The 25,406-nt window shown below is 44.4% G+C and overlaps 1 long non-coding RNA gene across 1 annotated transcript; it reads left to right on the forward strand.

Moving 5' to 3' along the window:
• The first annotated feature begins 1,084 nt into the window (after positions 1-1,084).
• LOC142150967 (uncharacterized) lies at positions 1,085-4,308 on the forward strand. The gene is made up of 2 exons (XR_012691116.1): positions 1,085-1,407; positions 3,118-4,308. It is a non-coding gene; the product is annotated as an uncharacterized LOC142150967 (long non-coding RNA).
• Positions 4,309-25,406: the final 21,098 nt, after the last annotated feature.

The raw sequence follows: 25,406 nt of genomic DNA on the forward strand, positions 1-25,406 counted from the left end.
CAGGTCAGCATGGCAGAGTGTGAAGGGGAGCCAGGTCAGCATGGCATTGTGTGAAGGGGGCCAGGTCAGCATGGCAGTGTGTGAAGGGGGCCAGGTCAGCATGGCAGTGTGTGAAGGGGGGCCAGATCAGCATGGCAGTGTGTGAAGGGGGGCCAGGTCAGCATGGCATTGTGTGAAGGGGGGCCAGGTCAGCATGGCAGTGTGTGAAGGGGGGCCAGGTCAGCATGGCAGAGTGTGAAGGGGAGCCAGGTCAGCATGGCATTGTGTGAAGGGGGGCCAGGTCAGCATGGCAGGGTGTGAAGGGGGGCCAGGTCAGCATGGCAGAGTGTGAAGGGGGGCCAGGTCAGCATGGCAGAGTGAGAAGGGGGGCCAGGTCAGCATGGCAGAGTGAGAAGGGGGGCCAGGTCAGCATGGCATTGTGTGAAGGGGGGCCAGGTCAGCATGGCATTGTGTGAAGGGGAGCCAGGTCAGCATGGCAGAGTGTGAAGGGGGGCCAGGTCAGCATGGCATTGTGTGAAGGGGGGCCAGGTCAGCATGGCATTGTGTGAAGGGGAGCCAGGTCAGCATGGCAGTGTGTGAAGGAGGGCCAGGTCAGCATGGCAGGGTGTGAAGGGGGCCAGGTCAGCATGGCATTGTGTGAAGGGGAGCCAGGTCAGCATGGCATTGTGTGAAGGGGGGCCAGGTCAGCATGGCATTGTGTGAAGGGGAGCCAGGTCAGCATGGCAGTGTGTGAAGGGGGGCCAGATCAGCATGGCAGGGTGTGAAGGGGGGCCAGGTCAGCATGGCATTGTGTGAAGGGGGGCCAGGTCAGCATGGCAGGGTGTGAAGGGGGGCCAGGTCAGCATGGCAGAGTGAGAAGGGGGGCCAGGTCAGCATGGCAGAGTGAGAAGGGGGGCCAGGTCAGCATGGCATTGTGTGAAGGGGGGCCAGGTCAGCATGGCATTGTGTGAAGGGGAGCCAGGTCAGCATGGCATTGTGTGAAGGGGGGCCAGGTCAGCATGGCATTGTGTGAAGGGGAGCCAGGTCAGCATGGCAGAGTGAGAAGGGGGGCCAGGTCAGCATGGCAGAGTGAGAAGGGGGGCCAGGTCAGCATGGCAGAGTGTGAAGGGGGGCCAGATCAGCATGGCAGTATGGTGGGCGCAGTGCGATCATAAGGAGGCACAGCATGGTGATTAAGGGGCACAGTAGTGTGTGTGATGGCACAGCGAGCTTGTGGCAATGTAATGTGTGTGTGGTAGGTGGTGGCTAAGTATTAATTGTGGGTCCTATTGATTTAACGCCGGGGCTGGTTGGAATTTTCTCAATGTACCCATTATTTTTCCAAATAGGGCCCTCAACATTCCAGGATCCAGACAAGCCGCAACTAAAGAAACCAGGAGCCACAGGTGGTAAAAGTGACAACAACAGGTAGGACAGTCTGTCAAATGATCTGAGTCTAGTGCAGGCTTGGCTAACCTGTAGTACTCCAGGTGTTGCATACCCTTCCAGCAATAAGCTGCTATATATTGGCAAAGCATGCTGGGGCTTGTAGTTTCACAACACCTGGAGTGCCACAGGTTAGCCAATCCTGGTCTAGTGGGACAATCGTGATATTTGGTGACTGTTCTGCCCAATCTAAGGGGCAGGTCAAGACTGTGTATTCTTTATACACACACTGCATTCTTTATATACTGCACTAAGGTGCTAGCTGTCCTTCGTGGACTGACCACTCCCCCTCTAGTGTCTGGTCCCGCCTCTATGATGGCTAACCACACCCCCTTTGGTGGGCCCCTAGTATTGCATTCCCCGGTGGGCCCTTCATGCCCCAGTCTGACACTGGGTGTGATCAGGGGGGACAGAGGTGTGATGATGGGGGACAGAGGTGTGATCAGGGGGACAGAGGTGTATTGAGGGGGGGCAGAGGTGTGATCAGGGGGACAGAGGTGTGATGAGGAGGATAGAGGTGTGATCAGGGGGACAGAGGTGTGATGAGGAGGATAGAGGTGTGATCAGGGGGACAGAGGTGTGATGAGGAGGATAGAGGTGTGATGATGGGGAACAGAAGTGTGATGATGGGGAACAGAGATGTGATGAGGGGGACAGAGGTGTGATCAGGGGGGACAGATGTATGATGAGGAGAGGACAGAGATGTAATGAGGGGACAGGGGTGTGTATATGTGTGTATATATATATATATATATATATATATATATATATATATATATATATATATATATATATATATATATATATAGCGAGGGAGAGAGAGAGAGAGAGAGAGAGAGATGGATATATATGTATATATAGATAGATAGATAGATAGATAGATAGATAGATAGATAGATAGATAGATAGATAGATACTGTGACAGGAGCACTGGGAAAGAAGTGAATGGCATGTATATAAGTCGTAGATTCCTGTCATTTTTATTTTTAAACACCAGAGATTGTTTAGGTGTGTGGGAAAAGCCTCCCAGTGCAGATCTCAAAGCAGACTAACTAGGAGTTGCACCCGTGTGCTGCCTGTGCACCGCTGCAGCTCTGATAGCTCATTCTATCACTGTCTGGGGAGCAGGTCAGACGGCTCCTGAAAGAAACTTTGATCTGTGTGTTCCATTGTTTGGTTTAAATGAGAGACAATAGGCCTCTGACCCAAGAGAGGGAATATCTCTGTATTAGTAGGGAGACGGTTAGGATTTTGTATATATTTTGTTCTGTTTACAAGCTGGTGAATAAAGCTAACTGAGGCTACTGAACCTGAAAGACTGGATTTCTGTGATTTATCTGGCTGAAGTGCAGCCATCCACCCCAGAGGACGGAGTCCCCATGACCATCTTGTCACAATACATTTTCATGCACAGTCAAAGCCACTTCTTTATATTTGGAAAAATTTTGGAACACTCCCCCTTTAAATTTCCTGCGTTTGTCCCTGTCTACGTTTAATGAACAAAACCCTTCATGCTAATTTAGTAATCCAGCATCATGTAAATATTACTCATTTTTGCATATTGAATTCAGCAGCCTGTAACATAATGTGATAATGCCACGTGAACATCATGCTTTTATTTCACAGCTACAATATTTTTTTTTTTAAATTAAATATATCAATATCGATCATCTTGTATGTTTAAATACACAGGTTCTTCTCAAGAGCAACCAACGACACCAATCGCTCAGCATGATGATGAGGAGTCATTAGAATATGAATCCATCTAGGATATAAAGCAAAGTTATATATTTACTGCCGCTGTCCTGTAGACATAAACCCCTGTAAATGTTATATATATTGTTTGTTTTTTTTATAAAAGGACCATCACAACTGTATGTGTCACCGAGATGGATTCTGCTGAAACAACACGAGCACCAGACATCGCAGATGATGCAGAAATGATTCTGGAATCTGTAGAACATTTCTCAGAAGCTGTTGAGTTTGGTGAACCTGGACCACAGATCCTTCCTGGTACTGCTCCACCTGAACCAGCAAACGATCCAAATTTTGACACTTCAATTCAGCACCTTAGGGAAGAACTAAACAATTTACTTACATTCTATCAAGATTCAATGAGAGGAATGCAAAGACAGCTGGCTAGGGGATTAAATATTTGCATAACATCCATCAACTGCGTAGGTCATCATCATCATCATTTATTTATATAGCGCCACGAACTCTGCAGTGCTGTACAGAGAACTCAGATCAGTCCCTGCCCCATTGGAGCTTACAGTCTAAATCCCCTAACACACACACAGACAGAGACAGACAGACTAGGGTCAATTTGTTAGCAGTCAATTAACCTGTCAGTATGTTTTTTTCGGAGTGTGGGAGGAAACCGGAGCACCCAGAGGAAACCCACGCAAACACGGGGAGAACATACAAACTCCACACAGATAAGGCCATGGTCGGGAATTGAACTCCTGACCCCAGTGCTGTAAGGCAGAAGTGCTAACCACTGAGCCACCGTGCTGCCGTGAACTACTTTTGAACACATTGATACCAACCTGGTGCACATGAATAAATAGTCTTACTGGGCAATAAGAGGACTCTCTGGCAATCTTGTTCCTATCTGTGCCCAAATATAACATCTACTCATGGCCACTTACCTCTTCCATCATCCTCAGGAGACAGCAGCCAGAATACAACACCAACATCCACCCCAACGTTTCAGTGTGCGTATCGGGGAGAAATACGGCTATCAGCCAGCCAATCCTACGATACAGAGGACACAGCTAACTGAAAGAGACAATTGAGATCTGTAAATGCTGCTTTTGAAAACATTTGAGTCTTTTGTTTGCAAAATATGTTTCATAATATAATAAAAACTACAAATTCAAACATTTCCTTCTTACAGTTCTTGTACTTTTAAAGTACAGTAAACATTATGAAAACCGGTATAAGCAATTGTGCTTAGCGCTAAGATTCTATTTTTGGTTAATTATGGTATAAATATTATGATCATCTTTTGTATTTTCTTTAGGCAGTTAGGTCTTATTTATAAAACATCCACATACCCTATAATTGGTGCCAGAGGTGGAAGTCACATTGTCCTGTGTTTATGATGATGATTGTACAGGAATTTATACCAAATAGTAAATACAGTGTAATGTAATGTAAAGTAATAAACTTTTTAAGTGAATGATAAACCACTCTCACCAGAAACATAATACTGTATAATCCTTCGTCTGCCCCCCCTCCCCCTCCTGGACCTCTGTACTCTCCACATCAGTTGATGTTATGAGCTAATCCCCGTCTACTGCCGGTGGTATTTTGGGTAAGTACCAAGTTATGCAACAGACAACATGAGATCATCCCCCTTACGTGGAGCATATAGAAGCACACTACCGGATTTATCAAGGCACCATAATCTGGTACATTCTATCACCACTCCAGTGTCTGTGTGCGCCTCACTGTATCTGTATTGAGCAGGAGACTGTGGATTAAACAGGGGTGTCATTAACCAGGACTGAAACCTATATCCTGGGTCACCTAGAATGTCACAAAATACAAATTCTTAATCAAATCACCACCAAAAGATAAAATAAACATATTATTATTATCACACCTACCCAGTGTCACACACCAGGCTCTGAGGTCTTGTCACTTACCTCTCCGCTGTCTTTCTAAGTTGTCCCTGCGGTCCTCAGGCTCTGCTGGTTGCAGACCTCTCTGGAAGATACTGTCCAGTCTGTCTCCACTCCAGAGATGCTTCCAGAATCAGTGTATTGGTACGACCATCTTGGATTCGTTCCCATGATTCCTCTCAGCCAATCAGGTGATAACAGTCTCCATTTTTTGTTTCCCTCCAAAACCAGTTCATGGGAGCTGCCATCTTGGATATAGTCACCTGATCAATCCCAGCAACTCAGAGTGCTGTTTTAGTCCAGCTGACCGCAGTCTCCACTCAGGGAACATCAACTACTGTAAAAGGACTTCCTGGAGGCCTTAACTGTTGCCAGCGAAAAGTTGTATTTCAGATGCCAACCTGGTTCTCAACAGTCTGCAGTTTTGCTATTAATCCAGCTCAGGCTGTGCAATCTGCATTCTGGCTCCAGTCCGATTCCAGTACTCTGGTTCCATTCCGGTTACAGCATTCCGGTTCCAGTCTGGTTACAGCGATCCACTTGCAGCATTCTGGTTACAGCATTCCGGTTCCAGTCCAGTTACAGCGATCCACTTCCAGCATTCCAGCTACAGCATTCTGGTTACAGTCCGTTCCAGCATTCCGGTTACAGTCTGTTTCAGCATTCCGGTTACAGTCTGTTCCAGCATTCCGGTTACAGTCTGGTTCAGCAATCCAGTTCCCGTTTGCTCTCCCCTGCTAGTGTAATCACCATCCGCACCAGTCCTTTCACTACATGCAGAGGAACATTATCAGGTCACCCAGCTTTGTCCACGTAGCCACCAGTCCAGCTCTAGAGACACAACCCAGTCTGGGTACAGACAGATCCTCAATGTGACACCCAGCAGCCATTCTTCCAGCATCTCACCACTCTGAAATTTGTGAAGGAGGGCTGACTGACGCCGGATATAGACGTCATAGCAAGAGCCAGGGAAGCCTGCAACAACAATTATGAGCTTCATATTTTCATCACAGACCACCTGCACATTCATAGAGTATGAATGGTTGTCTGTTGGTATAGACCTCAGCCCTTTGATGAGGTGATCTCAGCTCAATGGGTGTGCAATCTATGGCCCCCAAGACATTGGGGAATCCTGAAAGCCCATACAAAGCTACCTTCAACTCATCCATTCAGAATTCAGATGGGGCAAGCAGATATACGTAGGCACCAGACTGAAATGAGCTTGTGGCCAATAAATGTAGAGCACATATTAAGTTATGCATCCCAGATAATGCATTGGAGCGAGATGTTAATGGCTTCAAATCATCTCCCACCTGCACATACAGCTGCAGGAGGTTTGCTCTGTTGACCCTAGACATTTGAACAACCTCCTGCTCTGATTGGGAGTCCAGGGTGAAGCATGTTCTAACTCACGTGGTCTACGCAGCCTCAGTGGACCCTGGGGCTGGTGATGTTGATGTTCCTCCCTCCTTCACCTCTGTTCAATATCAAACATTTCATGTTCAGCCAACCAAATCTCTAAAAGCAATTCCCAATCAACTCCATTAATAAAGCTTTAAGGCCCTTCTTATAGACATCACTGTCCTTCATAGACCAATGTCTAATCTCGCCTATCAAAAGCTCAATTTTTAGTAAAATTGCACCTTGATATATTTTGCACCAGGTGCGTGTATCAGATATCTTCAGTCATATATAGTGAGTCAGTCTGGGGTTTCCTGAATCTGCCCCTGGTAGACATTGTAAAGAGCTACAGCCCCTAACAGAGAAAACCACTCAAGTGTTAGGATGAGACCCAGCGCTATCCAGCGCAGGCCTGGCTGTCCATAGGGAGGGCAGAGGGACTACACTCTCTGGGTGGAGATCCATTGCCTTATTTCCCTCAGCAACAGCTGCAACTAGTCCAGGCTATAAGCGCTGGCACTTGTTACTTAGCTGGGGGACATGTCAAGATTATTATCTACTAATTAATCTTTGAACGATAAATGTACATGCTCATGTCACCACCATCATCAGCACCTATCTTTATAGCTGGCATACTTGGAGATGCGGCCAAGTCTAACTGGGTATATGGGATATTGCACTCTTACATGTGCATGCCACTGTGATAGCATTGAGGATGTCTGTGGACCATCAACCCTGGGTACAGAACTTTGGTTCTAACTCAACTCATCAGCTCATTAAGATCCTGAGAAGATGAAGATCTTGAGCTCTACCTAAACTGTTAAGGCTCACGGTGGGGAGGTACTGGCTATCCAATAGTCACATATCTCCTGTGGGCGGCCAACCATGACTAATCTATACTCCTTCTTTATCTCTCTACCTCATCCCCCCACCCTGCTATTCACCACCCACTCATTATCTCCTTTCACCATCCCCCCACCCTTCTATTCACCACCCACTCATAAACTCCCTTCACCATCCCCCCACCCTGCTATTCACCACCCACTCATTATCTCCTTTCACCATCCCCCCACCCTTCTATTCACCACCCACTCATAAACTCCCTTCACCATCCCCTCACCCTGCTATTCATCACCCACTCATAAACTCCCTTCACCAACCCCCACCCTTCTATTCATCACCCACTCATTATCTCCCTTCACCAAACCCCCACCCTTCTATTCACCACCCACTCATCTTCTTTCAACATCCCCTCACCCTGCTATTCACCACCCACTCATTATCTCCTTTCACCATCCCCTCACCCTTCTATTCACCACCCACTCATAAACTCCCTTCACCATCCCCCCACCCTGCTATTCACCACCCACTCATTGTCTCACTTCACCAACCCCCCACCCTTCTATTCACCACCCACTCATTATCTCCTTTCACCATCCCCTCACCCTGCTATTCACCACCCACTCATTGTCTCACTTCACCAACCCCCCACCCTTCTATTCACCACCCACTCATTATCTCCTTTCACCATCCCCTCACCCTGCTATTCACCACCCACTCATTATCTCCTTTCACCATCCCCTCATCCTGCTATTCACCACCCACTCATAAACTCCCTTCACCATCCCCTCACCCTGCTATTCACCACCCTCTCATTGTCTCACTTCACCAACCCCCCACCCTGCTATTCACCACCCACTTATTATCTCCCTTCACCAAACCCCCACCCTTCTATTCATCACCCACTCATTGTCTCACTTCACCAACCCCCCACCCTGCTATTCACCACCCACTCATTATCTCCCTTCACCAAACCCCCACCCTTCTATTCATCACCCACTCATTATCTCCCTTCACCATCCCCCCACCCTGCTATTCACCACCCACTCATAAACTCCCTTCACCATCCCCTCACCCTGCTATTCACCACCCACTCATTGTCTCACTTCACCAACCCCCCACCCTGCTATTCACCACCCACTCATTATCTCCCTTCACCAAACCCCCACCCTTCTATTCATCACCCACTCATTATCTCCCTTCACCACCCCCCCACCCTGCTATTCACCACCCACTCATTATCTCCTTTCACCATCCCCTCACCCTGCTATTCACCACCCACTCATAAACTCCCTTCACCATCCCCTCACCCTGCTATTCACCACCCACTCATTGTCTCACTTCACCAACCCCCCACCCTTCTATTCACCACCCACTCATTATCTCCTTTCACCATCCCCTCACCCTGCTATTCACCACCCACTCATAAACTCCCTTCACCATCCCCCCACCCTGCTATTCACCACCCACTCATTATCTCCTTTCACCATCCCCTCACCCTGCTATTCACCACCCACTCATAAACTCCCTTCACCATCCCCTCACCCTGCTATTCACCACCCACTCATTATCTCACTTCACCAACCCCCCACTCTTCTATTCACCACCCACTCATTATCTTCTTTCACCATTCCCTCACCCTGCTATTCACCACCCACTCATAAACTCCCTTCACCATCCCCTCACCCTGCTATTCACCACCCACTCATTGTCTCACTTCACCAACCCCCCACTCTTCTATTCACCACCCACTCATTATCTTCTTTCACCATTCCCCCACCCTGCTATTCACCACCCACTCATGATCTCACTTCACCAACCCCTCACCCTGCTATTCACCACCCACTCATAAACTCCCTTCACCATCCCCTCACCCTGCTATTCACCACCCACTCATTATCTCCCTTCACCATCCCCTCACCCTGCTATTCACCACCCACTCATTATCTCCCTTCACCATCCCCCCACCCTGCTATTCACCACCCACTCATTGGGCCTGATTCTTTACCGTTCTTATCTGCTGTTTTTTGCGGATTATACGGAAATCCACTCTGCGCATGTCCAGAAAAGGGAGATCAGAAGGAAAATTTGCTGCGTAAGTTAAGAATTTTTTAAGAAAGATGAAAATCCTTCTTAACTTCCTTAAGACGCTTTCCAACCACTTAAAAAAAAAAGGGTTGGGAAAGGGCGGGGAATGGGCGGAGATCAGGCGGAGATCGTACTGACTTAAGAAGAGTAGGCATTTACCTCCGGATACCTAGGATAGATAGGAAGCAGTACTTGGTGTTTTTCTTAAATTCATGTCTAATACTTAAAGAAGCTCAGGGTCATGTTTAAGTCCATAAAAGCTATAGCAACAGTGCAGAATAACAACATTAAACTGTTGAAAAACCATTGTTTGATCAAAATACCCCTACTCACAACTAAAGATGCACAACATACATCTTAATACACTTAAAAAAAATGTTTTTTTATATTAATGTCAAACATTAAAGAATGTACTTTTTTTTAAAAAAATAGAAAGCATGGTGAATGCACAGTTATAATAAATTGCAATGTGAAGTGGCTGATGTGTATTATCAAATAGTTAGCCTATATCTTATTTGCTTTTTATGGCTAATAATACACTAGTATAAATAAAAGTCATTATAGTTTAATTTGTTTAAACTATGTAAATTAAATGTGAGTACATAAACCATGCGTACTCTTCCACGAGGGACACAGAGGAGGAAACCCACACAAACATGGGGAGGATATTTAAACTTAATGACTGGGCTGGTACACCTGACCTCTTTCTGTAGATCAGGGTGCTGTGGAAGGTTCCCCTGGCCTATCACACTGGCCAGAGCTGCAGGTAGCGGGCAGAGCGTTGGTACTGGATGCCGGGTCCTAACCTCAGAACAGCTGAATAACGGATTAGATTTATCTAATCTGTGGGCACAGGAATTACAGCAGGTAAGTAGGTGTCAAAGCAGGTTCATTAAGCAGCGATACATAACCAAAGAATATATTAAAACCACTATACTCTTAAACTTTAACAGCGGTATTATATCAGTCGCGAAGCCACATGAGAGTGCCAATCTCAAATAGGTATATCAATATATCTTATCACTCCTACCCACACTGAAATACCAGACTTATGGAAAACAACCAGAAATGAGACTTTATGGGATCATTGCAGTAAGGACACTTCTGTCTTCTTTTTTTACTTTTTTAAAAAATGTTTTTTTCTTTTAGCTCTTATTATATTTTATACATCCATACGGATACCATAATTTACAGATATTTATCTTTCTCTGTACCTCTGCTGTTAGACAGCTATACTTAACATATTAGTCAACTATTTACCAGTGTACTGGCCAGACACTATCTCTATATAAATTGTTTGTTAGCGATATACATTTTATTGAATATATTTAATATATTGTTTACCTATCTTTCATGTGTATTACTTTGGAGGATTATAGAATAAATCGATATTACACCCAGTCCGCCATCTAAGGGTAATTTTTATACTTTATTATTATTTATATCGTCCCGCATTCCACTTTCGGATTTATCATTAAGCAGTGATGTTTATTAGCTCAGAAAGTCCTGAAAAGGACAGTTACATCCACTAGTTTAAGGTACTAATGGTATCCAGAAAGGTTTAGATGGAATAATACTATATTATATGGTCAAACAGTCTGCTTTTTATACAGATTTACACTGATACCAGGTAATCCAGCCTTCTGCTCCTCTAACCAATCCAGGTGCTTCATGCAGCCTGCACATAAATTTTAACACAGTTTATATTGCTACTAGCTGCACCACTAGGTCTGAGATTTTATATTGAATGTTTACCATCAGGATATAACATTTCTCTAATCTTTGCTTTTAACACAATTTAACTTGCAAAATTCTCATTCATCTGTGATCACTTACATCCTGAGTCTTACAAACCTAGGAAGTCTACCACCAAGTCAAATGACCCCCTACTGTTCTTTCAGGCTCCACAGATGTTTTGGTCACTTTACATGAAAATATATAATTAACATGAGATTACCTGTCTCCAGACAGATGCAAGACCCAAACATGACATACTGTCTCCAAAGTTAATACATTTCTATAGCAAACACATACCAATATAGAAAGATAAGTAAATTTGCAATTATATACATTGGCGCACCGTGCTAATAATTTAAATATATTTTTAAAATAAGTTGTTTATAAGTGATCCAGCCACATCTTTGTTCACTACTTCACTAAATGCCATCAAGCTAAACTGTTGTACTATAGGTGGGGAAGAAAAACATCACAATTCCTAGTTGTATCAGCAGCTATTTAGTGGCTTACATTCATACTTGCCAACTTTCCCGCAATGCCTCCCGCATTTCGGGAGAGTCTCACGGACTCCCGAGAGAGTATGGCAATCTCCCGCTTCTGCCCACTTCCTAGTGAAGTGGGCAGAATTATGTCCAAAATGCCACGATGCAACGGGAATCGCGGCATGATGTGATTTTCAGAGCCCCGACCCCTGCGTGCCCACCTTCCCTCAGCAGCTCCCGGATCAAACTTGCCATAAGTTGCAGAGTATGCTCACATTCCTCAGTGAAGTTTTAGTGCTGATCTCACACAGATAAGAGCAGGGTCTGAAGTTTTCCTTTTAACATGAACCTTCCTCCCACTCGCTCCTCTCCCTACACTTCCACCTCATTACGCTACACCGGAGCTTTACACTGAGCGTCCCACTACAAACGCTGAAGTAAGTCTACCTCAATCTGAACAGAATTTTGTTTTATATATTATTCTGTGATGCACATACATGTTACAGTAATGCTGCAGGTACAGAGGGAGGGATTCTGGGATCTCCTACTATCATTGACACAGGAATGTGATTAAATATATTTAGTTAAATAAGGTATTGTACTGACTTTATCTGCCTCTGCTCTACTGTATATAAACTACTTGAAACTTGCACACAACAAGTATTGCAGATCCGGCAGGGTCACAAGTCAGAATATTGTGTCTTCGGCCCACAGAGCAGCCTTAACGTCTCAATATCTACTTGAAAAGGAGCGAAAACGTGGCACAACTGTTGAGCTGGAATATGACATTTTGCAGACGTGTGACGTTCCAGGTACACAATCTTGAAGTTTATGGCACAATTTCATATAATTCCATTCCACAATGTGAGGTCTATTTATTAAAAAGTGGCGATAGCTCTGTTTTTCTATCGGCGCCCATTGTAGAGATAGAAAACCTCCTATCGCTATGACTTACCAAAAAAATATTGTTGCCGCAAATAAGTGATGCTCAGCTGAGTGGCGATACTGTTTGGCAGCGGTCAGAGTAGTCTTACTAGGCCGCTGGGTCATTTTTTCATTGAAAATCTCCTATTTCCATCCTGAGATGACGATAGCAGAAGAAGGATTGCGTTGTTATTTGTGCTGCCGCGATCCTTGTTAAATAGCACTGCTTGGAGACGCTTCCATCGGTTGAATCCACAAACCAAAATTCTTGGGGCAAAAATGGAAGAGGGCAAATATCTACTGCACGGGGTCTGCGTCCCCGTCACAAAATCATATACAACAAACAGCAATGCAGTAGTGTAAATTTGTCCTCCGAAAAAACGGCAAATGCAATGTGGATCTTAAAAACTTTAATATAAAAAACAATTAAAATATACTCATATTATATGCAGATATCTTTGGTATATCAAGGAAGATACATATATTAGGTGCACCTATGTAACACTTCCCCAAACAGTATAAATATAGTCAAACCTATATAGATAAGCTCACAATATAAATGCATTTGAGACCTCATAAAATCATATCCAATTTGAACTTGGTAGAAATGTACTCATATCACAGGGAGTCCGTGGTGTCTCGGTATCACGTACTGCTGATCACCAATAGAAGGTATACAGAGTCCCGAATTTATCCAAACGATGTCAAAGATTTTAAACGGTATGTATAGTGTTAGTCAGCATGATCATGTATAAACCATCGGTATCTGTGCAAAAATGTCATCCGTATTAGAAAGCATAAGCTTACCCGATGTTAAGTTCAAATTGACATGCTCGATCTGTACTGCTGACTCCGTTACTGACTCCGTTACTGGCGAGCCGCCAATGTGTTACAATCGGGATCCTCCTTCCGCACTGGACACCAGATTCCTGGTTCCTCTGTGTATATGTGCCGAGAATTTGTTCCACTCCGTCCTATGTTATGATGTGTGGTAAGGTAAAGGGTCTCTTGCGGTACTTTCAGGTATCAACAACCACCGCTCCAAGATCTTTAAATGAACCTTTGCAATTCCGCTATTAACTCCCGTATTGGTGTGAGCTCTGTAAGCTGATTCTGCAAATGAGTAACAATCACCCTGGAAGTTTGGGTAACTTAACTTACGCGTTTCGTTGTATGTTACAACTTCATCAGAGATAGTGATCAAGTCACCCATTTCTATATTATATAGTCTAGGCACAGGTAATTAGGAATCCTTATATTGCATACACCTGACATTATACCAATTAGTAATTAATCCACATTGCAAAAACCAGTTTATCCACTCAAAAGAAACACCCTTTATTAACAACGTGTCTCTAGCACATGATAAAAACCTTACATTTGACTTAGTATTTTTTCTTGGTATTTAACATAATATCATATAATACAGAGATCTCAACCCTCCACGTCTATTAATCCTTAAGAGAATCTAGAGGTACATAAGGATCTCAAGATCGTATGTTATAACAGTTCTTAATCTTATTCGTTTTTTTGTGTAGATTCTGACACATATATTAGATATCAACCTCATTTATTCTGTGACTTCAAGTTTATAATCAATACCAGAATAAAAAACCTCCCTAATGGTTATAGTAATTTTTCGTCCATCATCTGCATGATAAAAAAGTGTAACAAAACTACCATACCAAAAATAGCACTAGGGACTTATTTAGTGTAGCGACTACATTTGTATAGTTGTATTACGCTAATCGTCAGAAGCCAAAAATAGAGAGTATATACAAGGAATATAAAGGAATATAAACCCTGCTAACTACTACTTATATCTACATCTCATCTTTTCTTTTATAGATCACACTATGGTCTTTAGAAACCAAAATCTCGAATAATGTGTTAAGTTCAGACCTAATATGTACATACATATGTACCATTTCTTATCCACTTGGTTCTAAAAGATAACCATAAATTAACCTCTAATCTCTAACAAAAGACATATAACGATTATATTTTATGTAGTATCTTTCATACGAACGACCCCAAGTATAACAATATATATGGCTCAATAAGAGACCGACAGAATAGAAAATATACTAGACTATTTGGTTCAGTTCAATTGACTCATTTAGACCCGTTGGAGACAATGTATTTAGCAAGTAAATCCAGTACGCTTCTTGTTTACATAGAGCTCTAAACCTATCACCTCCTCTAGGTGTGGGTTTGATTTGCTCCAAACCCATTAGGGTCAAATATTCTGGATTACAATCGTGTTTTTCCCAGAAATGTCTGGACACACTATGTGTCTTAAGACCCTTCATAACATTCCTTCTATGTTCATTAAACCTTACTTTTAATTTCCTAGTTGTACGCCCCACATAGTACAAATCACAAGTGCACTTTAATAGATAAATAACAAAAGTTGAATTACAATTAATAAATCCTCGTATATTTAATTTTCTTCCATCCTCTTTAGATTCTATAAAGGTAACTTTATTGCAGATGTAGTTGCATGTAATACATCTATGACCCCCACATCTAAATGAGCCATCCGGGATGGAGGGCATCCAATCCCAGATAGGCTCACCAGATGGTACAATACCAGATAATTTCTTAATACTTTTCCTCTGTTGTCTCGGAAAACTCGGGGCTAATAGATTCTTCAAATTATTAGCCTTTTTAAAAACCACTATTGGGTCTTTTGGTAAAAGTGACCTCAAAAGTGGGTCCTGATGTAAGATGGAATAATTCGATCTAATGATTTGTTGAATCTTAAATGATGCTTTATTATATTTCGAAATAAAAGCCCATTCCATTCTCATGTTGGAATTCTTTTTCTTTTTTTGATTTAAAAAGGGCTTAGATTCTAAATTACCAGGTTGTCACGGGCACTAGGAGTCTTTACCCAGGGATCACCAGATGGTAGGCTTACCAGAGCAATGTAGATGGTAATAGGGTACTCTGGTAGCTGGGTGATCACGGAACATGAAATGATGGCCGATGAGATGCTCAGGAAAGTCTATGACTAGCAACACTGGTAATAATGAGGTAATGATACACAAGGAACTGTATGGACAAGGACACGTGAAGGTAGTCAGTGGTCTGCGATAGCAAGTTGTACCACTGCTATAGTGAGGAGGAATGTCCAACAGAAACAAGGAGGTGATGAGAGTCAGCGGTCTGCGGGTAGCAAGTTGTACCGCTGTCTGAGTGAAGGAATGGAATCCAAGTGGAGGTATCCAGGTAGTCAGTGGTCTGCGGTAGCAAGTTGTACCACTGCTATGTGAGAGGATAATGGAACAGGTGATACCGGAAACAGGGATCAGTGGTCTGACATCAGCAAGTTGTACCACTGCATATATATGTGAGGAGGTGCACGGGGGAAGACTGCAACACAGGATATACACAGGCACTTTATACACGATCCACAGTAATATGCACAATATAGGTATATATATATGTAAATGACTGATCAGGTCTGCAATCTAGAAAGTCTCTTGAAGTAGTCCAGCACAATGATAACACAGTCAATGATGGCAATAGACTCAGCGGATAGCAGACTCCAGAGAGAACCAAACACAGTCCAGCAAGATATGCAATACACAGCACAGTCAATGAGAAGTATGCATACCGTGGTTCAGCAGTAGCAGTCAGATGGGATTGCAGCGGTACCTGAGCGGCTGGAGGCCGACTGGATAGGAAGTCCCTGGATAGGAGAAGCAGCGGTCTAGCAGGTGCAGCGCACAGGTGAGTAGACCGACAGGGACACGAATCCACAGGAGTCAGCAACACGTGGAACTGGACTCATAGGAAACCCAGGAGAATGGAGATGATCCAGCAGAGGGTAGTAGAAGAGATACAAATCCAATGCTGACAGGAGGGTAGAGGCCAGTGGAACACGTGAAGGCGTGGAGAGTGGATCAGCAGGAGATGGACGATAGCGCTGACCACAGCGGCAGGACTCAGCGGCACACGGAGGTAACCAGTAGCAACCACAGGAACCAACAGCGATGGGAAACAGGAGTGCAGCGCAGGGCGGGAGCTGTAGATCACGAAGTGTAGCAGATGGTAATGAAAAGCGGCAGTCTAGAGGAAGTCACAGCAAAGATGAGATGAGAGTGTAGTGCACGGAGGCAGCGGATAGTAATCAGCTGGCAGTCACGATGTTGAACACAGGCGAGTTGCAAGCAGGAGACTGTAGTGCACAGAGGCAGCGGATAGTAGTCAGCTGGCAGTCACGATGTTGAACACAGGCGAGTTGCAAGCAGGAGACTGTAGTGCACAGAGGCAGCGGATAGTAGTCAGCTGGCAGTCACGATGTTGAACACAGGCGAGTTGCAAGCAGGAGACTGTAGTGCACGGAGGCAGCGGATAGAAATCAGCAAACAGACTTGATGAGAAGCAGGTGAGTGAGGTAAAAGCTGGAGTGCCCGGAGGCAGCGGATAGCAATGAGTAAACAGTCACATAGATATAAAATAACGTTGAAGTGGTGTAGAAGACTGTAGTGCACGGAGGCAGCGGATAGGAATCAGCAAACAGTCATGATGATAAAGTTGATGGTAGAAGTGGTATGGAACCACAGTAGTAGAAGTGGTTTGGAAACCACAGGAATCAGCAGCACTGAATACACAAGTAATACAGGAACACCTTCAGAGACTCATGAGGAATGAGACTCCAAGATCAGGCAACGTGGTAGTGACCACAGGTGCTTAATATAGGGAGGTTGCCTGATCTGCCAATTAAGTTAAAGGGGTATACACTGAAGTATAGAAAAGGGCTGCGCATGCGCAGACCCTCAGGATGGTGGACGGCCACGGTTCCTAAATGTCCGGGAAGAGGCACTCACGGTCCGGTGAGTGACAGTACCCCCCCTTTTAAAGGTGGGCACAGAACGCCTGGAACCGGGCTTGTCCGGATTTTTGGAGTAAAACTTCTTCAAAAGGGCAGGAGCATTAAGATCTTCAGCTTTGATCCAAGAGCGCTCCTCAGGACCAAAGCCCTTCCAATGAACGAGGAAGTGGAGGACTCCTCGCGAAATTTTTGCATCTAGTACCTCGGTAATCTCAAAATCCTCCTCCTGATGGACTTGAACTGGCTGCGGAGCTGAGGGAGGAGTTGAAAAACGGTTGATAATAAGAGGTTTGAGCAAAGATACATGGAAGGCATTAGAAATCCGAAGACTCTTAGGAAGAAGAAGTTTCACACATACTGGATTGATAACTTGAATGATCCTATATGGACCAATAAAACGAGGGGCGAATTTCATGGATGGAACCTTCAAACGAATATTTTTTGTGGATAACCAGACACGATCTCCAATTTTTAGTGGTGGAATAGCCCGCCTCTTCTTATCAGCGAAAGATTTATATTTGACAGATGTCTTCTTCAAACAGGTTCTAACCTGAGACCAGATATTTTTAAAGGTCTGACAAACAGTCTCCACCGCAGGAACTTGGGTGGGCGGGAGGGCAGGAAATTCCGGAAAAGACGGATGGTGACCGTAGACCACAAAGAATGGAGTTTTGGATGATGACTCATGGTACATGTTGTTATGGGCGAACTCAGCCCAAGGGAGTAACTCTACCCAGTTGTCTTGATTGGCTGATGAAAATATCCTTATAAAAGTCTCAAGATCTTGATTGACACGTTCGGTTTGTCCATTGGATTGTGGATGGTAAGAAGATGAGAGTGCTAATCGTATGCCCAAGGTTTTACAAAGGGCTCGCCAGAATCTGGACACGAATTGTACTCCTCTATCAGACACAATCTCAGATGGACATCCATGGATACGGAAGATCTCTTTAATGAAATGTTCAGCCAGGATAGACGAGGAAGGCAAACCAGACAGAGGGATGAAATGAGCCATCTTCGAAAATCTGTCCACTACGACCCAAATAGTGTTATGGTTCTTACTAGGTGGTAAGTCAGTAACGAAATCCATACTAATATGGGTCCATGGTTTGGACGGAATGGGTAGTGGTCGCAGCAACCCTGCTGGGGTTCTGCGGGAGGATTTGAATTGCGAACATAATTCACAGGAAGCAATGAACTCTTTGACGTCTCTCCTCATTGAAGGCCACCAGTAACTTCGAGAGAGGATCTCAAAAGTCTTGTGTTCACCGGCGTGTCCAGAAAAACGAGAGGCATGGAACCACGAAAGGATTTTCCTCCTTAGAGTAGGAGGCACGAGGGTCTTCCCAAATGGTAGCGTTTTGGTGGATGAAGCAGCCAGTGAGATACATTTGGGGTCTAGAATGGTATGGTTGGAAACCTCTTCTATATCAGAGGACGTAGCAAAGGCTCTAGATAAGGCATCAGCTTTTTTGTTCTTGGCAGCTGGTTTGAAGGTAATTATTAATTCAAAACGGGAAAAGAAAAGAGACCATCTTGCTTGACGAGGGTTCAAGCATTGGGCAGACTGGAGATATGACAAGTTCTTATGATCCGTGAAGATCGTCACCGGATGGCGAGCTCCCTCCAACAAGTATCTCCATTCCTCTAATGCGGCTTTGATAGCCAGTAATTCCTTGTCTCCGATGGTATAATTCTTCTCTGCGGGTAGGAGACCCCGAGAATAGAAGGCACAAGGGTGGAATTTTTGCTGTTCCGAGCGTTGGGAGAGAATAGCTCCTAAGCCCACATTAGAGGCATCTACTTCTAGGAAAAAAGGGAGTGTCACATCAGGCTGACGAAGGATTGGAGCCGAAGAGAAGGACTCTTTTAATGTTTGAAAGGCTTGAATAGCCTCAGTAGACCATTGCTTAGGATTAGCCCCTTTACGAGTCAGGGCCACAATAGGAGATGCAATGGAAGAAAAGTCTTGAATGAAGCGTCTATAGTAATTGGCAAAACCTAAAAAACGCTGGATGGCACGAAGAGTAGTTGGCTGGGGCCAATGTAGTACAGCATTTACTTTGTCAGGATCCATCTTCAGACCAACTCCGGAAACAATATACCCCAAGAATGGAATCTGGGGTAATTCGAATGAACATTTTTCTAATTTACAGAACAATGAATTTTTCCGTAGCCTGGAGAGGACTTCTGCCACATGTTGGTGGTGAGAAGGCAGGTCCTGTGAAAAAATCAATATGTCGTCCAGGTAGACGACGACACATACATATAATAAGTCCCGAAAAATCTCATTGATGAAGCCCTGAAAAACAGCGGGGGCATTACATAGCCCGAAAGGCATTACCAGATATTCGTAATGCCCGTCTCTGGTGTTAAACGCCGTCTTCCATTCGTCACCGGAACGGATTCTGATTAAATTGTAAGCACCACGAAGATCCAACTTAGTAAAAATACGGGCTCCCTTAATGCGGTCAAATAGCTCAGTGATCAACGGAATGGGATACCGGTTCTTGATAGTAATGGCATTGAGTCCACGAAAATCTATACAAGGGCGTAATGATCCATCCTTCTTTTTGACAAAGAAGAACCCAGCTCCAGCGGGCGAGGTGGAAGGTCGAATGAACCCACGCTGGAGGTTCTCCCGTATATATTCAGATGTAGCTTGAGTTTCAGGTAACGAGAGTGGATAGACCCGGCCTCTGGGAGGAGTCTTGCCAGGAAGAAGATCAATCGGACAATCCCAAGAACGATGAGGAGGAAGACGTTCAGACTGAGCTTTATCAAAAACATCGGTAAATGAAGCATATTGAGGAGGGAGTCCCGGTGAAATAGCTGAAATGGAAGCTTGCTGTACCTTGAGAGGAATGACTTGGGAAAGGCAATGATGGTGACATTCAGGCCCCCAAGACGTGACTTGAGGGGTGCGCCAGTCAATCTGGGGAGAGTGACACTGAAGCCATGGAAGGCCTAGGACAATCGGACTTGTCGTAACAGGAAGAATTAAAAACGATATCTCTTCATGATGCAGAGCACCAATCTGAAGGGTTACTGGAGACGTACTCTGGGTGATGAGACCGTTGATGAGACGTGATCCATCGATAGCCGTCACAGTAATGGGAGTTTTTAAGGTAATCATTGGTAGAGACCATTGATTAACTAACGATTTGGAAATAAAATTTCCTGCTGCTCCGGAATCAATCAATGCCTGTGACTCAAAGGTCTTGGTAGCAAAGGAAATAGTCACATCAAAAGCGCAGACTTTAGATTTCATAGACGATGGAGAGGACTCCAGGGACCCTAACTTCACCTCTCCAGAACTAGTTAGGGCCTGGCATTTCCCGATCTCTTAGGGCAGGAGCTGAGGACATGAGTGGAATCAGCACAATAGATACAGAGTCTATTCTTGACTCTTCGTTTCCTCTCCTCAGAAGATAACTTGGAACGTCGAATCTCCATGGGAATCACAGCGGGTGACACTGGACGAAATTGAGGGTTAGAGCGAAAAGGTGCTTTAGCAGAAGTCGTTTTCTCAGCCTCTCTTTCACGAAATCTCATATCAACACGATGGCATAGAGAGATCAAATCTTCAAGTGACGAAGGAAGCTCTTGGGTAGTCAGTGCATCTTTAATTTTATCGGAAAGCCCCTGCCAGAAGGCGGCAACTAGGGCTTCAGTGTTCCACTGAAGTTCAGAGGCTAAGATCCTAAATTGAATGACGTACTGGCCTACAGTATGAGATCCTTGTCGCAGACGGAGGATGCTGGAAGCAGCGGAGGTCACACGACCTGGTTCATCGAACACACTTCGGAATGTAGAAATGAATTTGGCACTATCTTGTAATATTGGATCGTTCCTCTCCCACAGAGGGGAGGCCCAAGCCAGGGCTTGTCCTGAAAACAAAGAGATAAGATAGGCCACTCTGGAACGATGGGTAGAAAAATTTTGAGGTTGGAGCTCAAAATGGACTGAACATTGGTTAAGGAAACCCCTACAAGTTTTGGGGTCTCCATCGTACTTTGACGGAGTAGGCAGGTGAAGCGTGGAAGCTATAGACACCTGGGATGGCAATGGGGAAACGGAGGAAAGCACAGGAGCTTCAGTAGTAGCTGTCACAGTCTGTCCAGATGTTCCTTGGGAGGTTAATGACTGATAACACTGAAGTAACAGCTGTTGGCGGGCATCCTGTTGCTCCACACGGCTAACCAGATGTTGCAACATCTCTTTGGCGGTAGGTTCCACATCTGGGTCTGTCATGGCCTGATCTTACTGTCACGGGCACTAGGAGTCTTTACCCAGGGATCACCAGATGGTAGGCTTACCAGAGCAATGTAGATGGTAATAGGGTACTCTGGTAGCTGGGTGATCACGGAACATGAAATGATGGCCGATGAGATGCTCAGGAAAGTCTATGACTAGCAACACTGGTAATAATGAGGTAATGATACACAAGGAACTGTATGGACAAGGACACGTGAAGGTAGTCAGTGGTCTGCGATAGCAAGTTGTACCACTGCTATAGTGAGGAGGAATGTCCAACAGAAACAAGGAGGTGATGAGAGTCAGCGGTCTGCGGGTAGCAAGTTGTACCGCTGTCTGAGTGAAGGAATGGAATCCAAGTGGAGGTATCCAGGTAGTCAGTGGTCTGCGGTAGCAAGTTGTACCACTGCTATGTGAGAGGATAATGGAACAGGTGATACCGGAAACAGGGATCAGTGGTCTGACATCAGCAAGTTGTACCACTGCATATATATGTGAGGAGGTGCACGGGGGAAGACTGCAACACAGGATATACACAGGCACTTTATACACGATCCACAGTAATATGCACAATATAGGTATATATATATGTAAATGACTGATCAGGTCTGCAATCTAGAAAGTCTCTTGAAGTAGTCCAGCACAATGATAACACAGTCAATGATGGCAATAGACTCAGCGGATAGCAGACTCCAGAGAGAACCAAACACAGTCCAGCAAGATATGCAATACACAGCACAGTCAATGAGAAGTATGCATACCGTGGTTCAGCAGTAGCAGTCAGATGGGATTGCAGCGGTACCTGAGCGGCTGGAGGCCGACTGGATAGGAAGTCCCTGGATAGGAGAAGCAGCGGTCTAGCAGGTGCAGCGCACAGGTGAGTAGACCGACAGGGACACGAATCCACAGGAGTCAGCAACACGTGGAACTGGACTCATAGGAAACCCAGGAGAATGGAGATGATCCAGCAGAGGGTAGTAGAAGAGATACAAATCCAATGCTGACAGGAGGGTAGAGGCCAGTGGAACACGTGAAGGCGTGGAGAGTGGATCAGCAGGAGATGGACGATAGCGCTGACCACAGCGGCAGGACTCAGCGGCACACGGAGGTAACCAGTAGCAACCACAGGAACCAACAGCGATGGGAAACAGGAGTGCAGCGCAGGGCGGGAGCTGTAGATCACGAAGTGTAGCAGATGGTAATGAAAAGCGGCAGTCTAGAGGAAGTCACAGCAAAGATGAGATGAGAGTGTAGTGCACGGAGGCAGCGGATAGTAATCAGCTGGCAGTCACGATGTTGAACACAGGCGAGTTGCAAGCAGGAGACTGTAGTGCACAGAGGCAGCGGATAGTAGTCAGCTGGCAGTCACGATGTTGAACACAGGCGAGTTGCAAGCAGGAGACTGTAGTGCACAGAGGCAGCGGATAGTAGTCAGCTGGCAGTCACGATGTTGAACACAGGCGAGTTGCAAGCAGGAGACTGTAGTGCACGGAGGCAGCGGATAGAAATCAGCAAACAGACTTGATGAGAAGCAGGTGAGTGAGGTAAAAGCTGGAGTGCCCGGAGGCAGCGGATAGCAATGAGTAAACAGTCACATAGATATAAAATAACGTTGAAGTGGTGTAGAAGACTGTAGTGCACGGAGGCAGCGGATAGGAATCAGCAAACAGTCATGATGATAAAGTTGATGGTAGAAGTGGTATGGAACCACAGTAGTAGAAGTGGTTTGGAAACCACAGGAATCAGCAGCACTGAATACACAAGTAATACAGGAACACCTTCAGAGACTCATGAGGAATGAGACTCCAAGATCAGGCAACGTGGTAGTGACCACAGGTGCTTAATATAGGGAGGTTGCCTGATCTGCCAATTAAGTTAAAGGGGTATACACTGAAGTATAGAAAAGGGCTGCGCATGCGCAGACCCTCAGGATGGTGGACGGCCACGGTTCCTAAATGTCCGGGAAGAGGCACTCACGGTCCGGTGAGTGACACAGGTTCAGTTTTAAATCCGTTATCTGTTAATAAAGATGTCCTATCAAGCTTAGTAACTTCATCAAGTGCTTGTTTAATTAAAGTTGGAGGGTATCCACGTTCAAGAAAACTAATGGACATAATGTCAGCCTGTCGAAGAAAAACTAGCTTATCTGAACAGTTTCGGCGTAAACGCAGAAACTGCCCTTTCGGAATGTTCATCCTCCATTTGGGATGATGAGAACTTGAGTAATGTAAATATTTATTGCAATCCACCTGCTTAAAATACGTGGAAGTAGAGATCATTCCATTCTTTATCTCTAAGGACAAATCAAGAAACTCCATCTTAGTTCTGTGGTATTTATGTGTGAATTTCAAATGATAATCATTCTTATTCAAATATTCAACAAAAGCCTGTGCACGTGTTTCACCCCCCTTCCAAATAAAAATGAAATCGTCTATATACCTGCCATAGAGGACGAGGTCCGCCCCAAACTCGCCAGCCCACACGTGGGACTCTTCAAGGCTGCCCACGTATAGGTTGGCGTAGCTGGGGGCGAAGCGCGTCCCCATGGCAGTCCCCATAATTTGTAGATATTGATTACCCTCAAATATAAAGTGATTGTGTGACAAAATAAAAGAAATAGATTTAATAAGAAATCTTTGGTGGATAGAAGACAACTCACCAGAAGCTGCCAACACCTGTTGCATGACTTCTATTCCTTTACTATGGGGGATGTTAGTATATAAAGACTCTACGTCCAATGTCAGAAAAGCAAAGTGTTCACTCCAAGTAACGTTTTGGAGAAGATTCAGGAGGTGGGTGGAATCTCTAATATGTGATTTGAGTCCAACTACCAGGGGTTGCAAGTAAAAATCTACATAACTGGATAAATTTGCTGTTAGTGAGCCCGAGATTCCCGAGATAATTGGGCGTCCAGGAGGGGAAAGCAAGTTCTTATGAATTTTTGGTAAGTGATAATACACCGGTGTTACTGGATATGGAGTGTATAAAAAATTCAATTCTTCTTTGGAAATCACTCCATCTATCACTGCTTTATCAAGAAGATCCTTAAGTTCTCGCTTATACATCTCACTTGGATTAGCAACCAATTTGCGATAAAATTCATCATTATCTAGTTGTCTACAAGCTTTCTTTCTATAGTCAATCAGATCTTGAATGACAACTCCACCTCCTTTGTCTGCATTTTTGATTATTATGGATGAATCAGATTGTAAAATTTTTAAAGCTTTTTGTTCATGGCGTGTTAAATTTGAATAGTTTTTATTTTTATTTTCTCGTAAACATAAAGATCTGAATTGTTCCATCGTAACTTTATAAAAGCAATCCATCTGCGTGCTTTTCATATGAGTGGGGAAAAATTCCGATTTCGCTTTAAATTTAGATCTATTCATACCTGGTTGTTCATTAATATCAAATAGCATTAAAGTTTGCTCTTCCTTATGATCATTTTGTTCTAATAGGTCCTCTAATTCAGACAAAGCCTGAAAATTGGACTCCGTATCTAAGATAATAGGCTTTACTGTTGAATCATAGTCTTTTTTTTTTCTTATTGCCTTATTCGCAAAATATTTCTTTCGACACAATAGTCTCATATATCTATTTAACTCTGTGAATAATTCAAAAAGATTTGGACACGGAGATGGGGCAAATTTAAGCCCTTTCTCAAGTAGTGAAATCTGCGCCTCAGTTAATTTTTTCTTCGACAGATTAAAAATACCTCCAGTTGTTTGTGGGGTCTGTCCCATTTCTTCATTATTTTCACTTTCATTTTTATTTTTATTT

Source organism: Mixophyes fleayi, chromosome 4 (genome assembly GCF_038048845.1).
Source record: "Mixophyes fleayi isolate aMixFle1 chromosome 4, aMixFle1.hap1, whole genome shotgun sequence".
Classification (NCBI taxonomy): Eukaryota; Metazoa; Chordata; class Amphibia; order Anura; family Limnodynastidae; genus Mixophyes; species Mixophyes fleayi.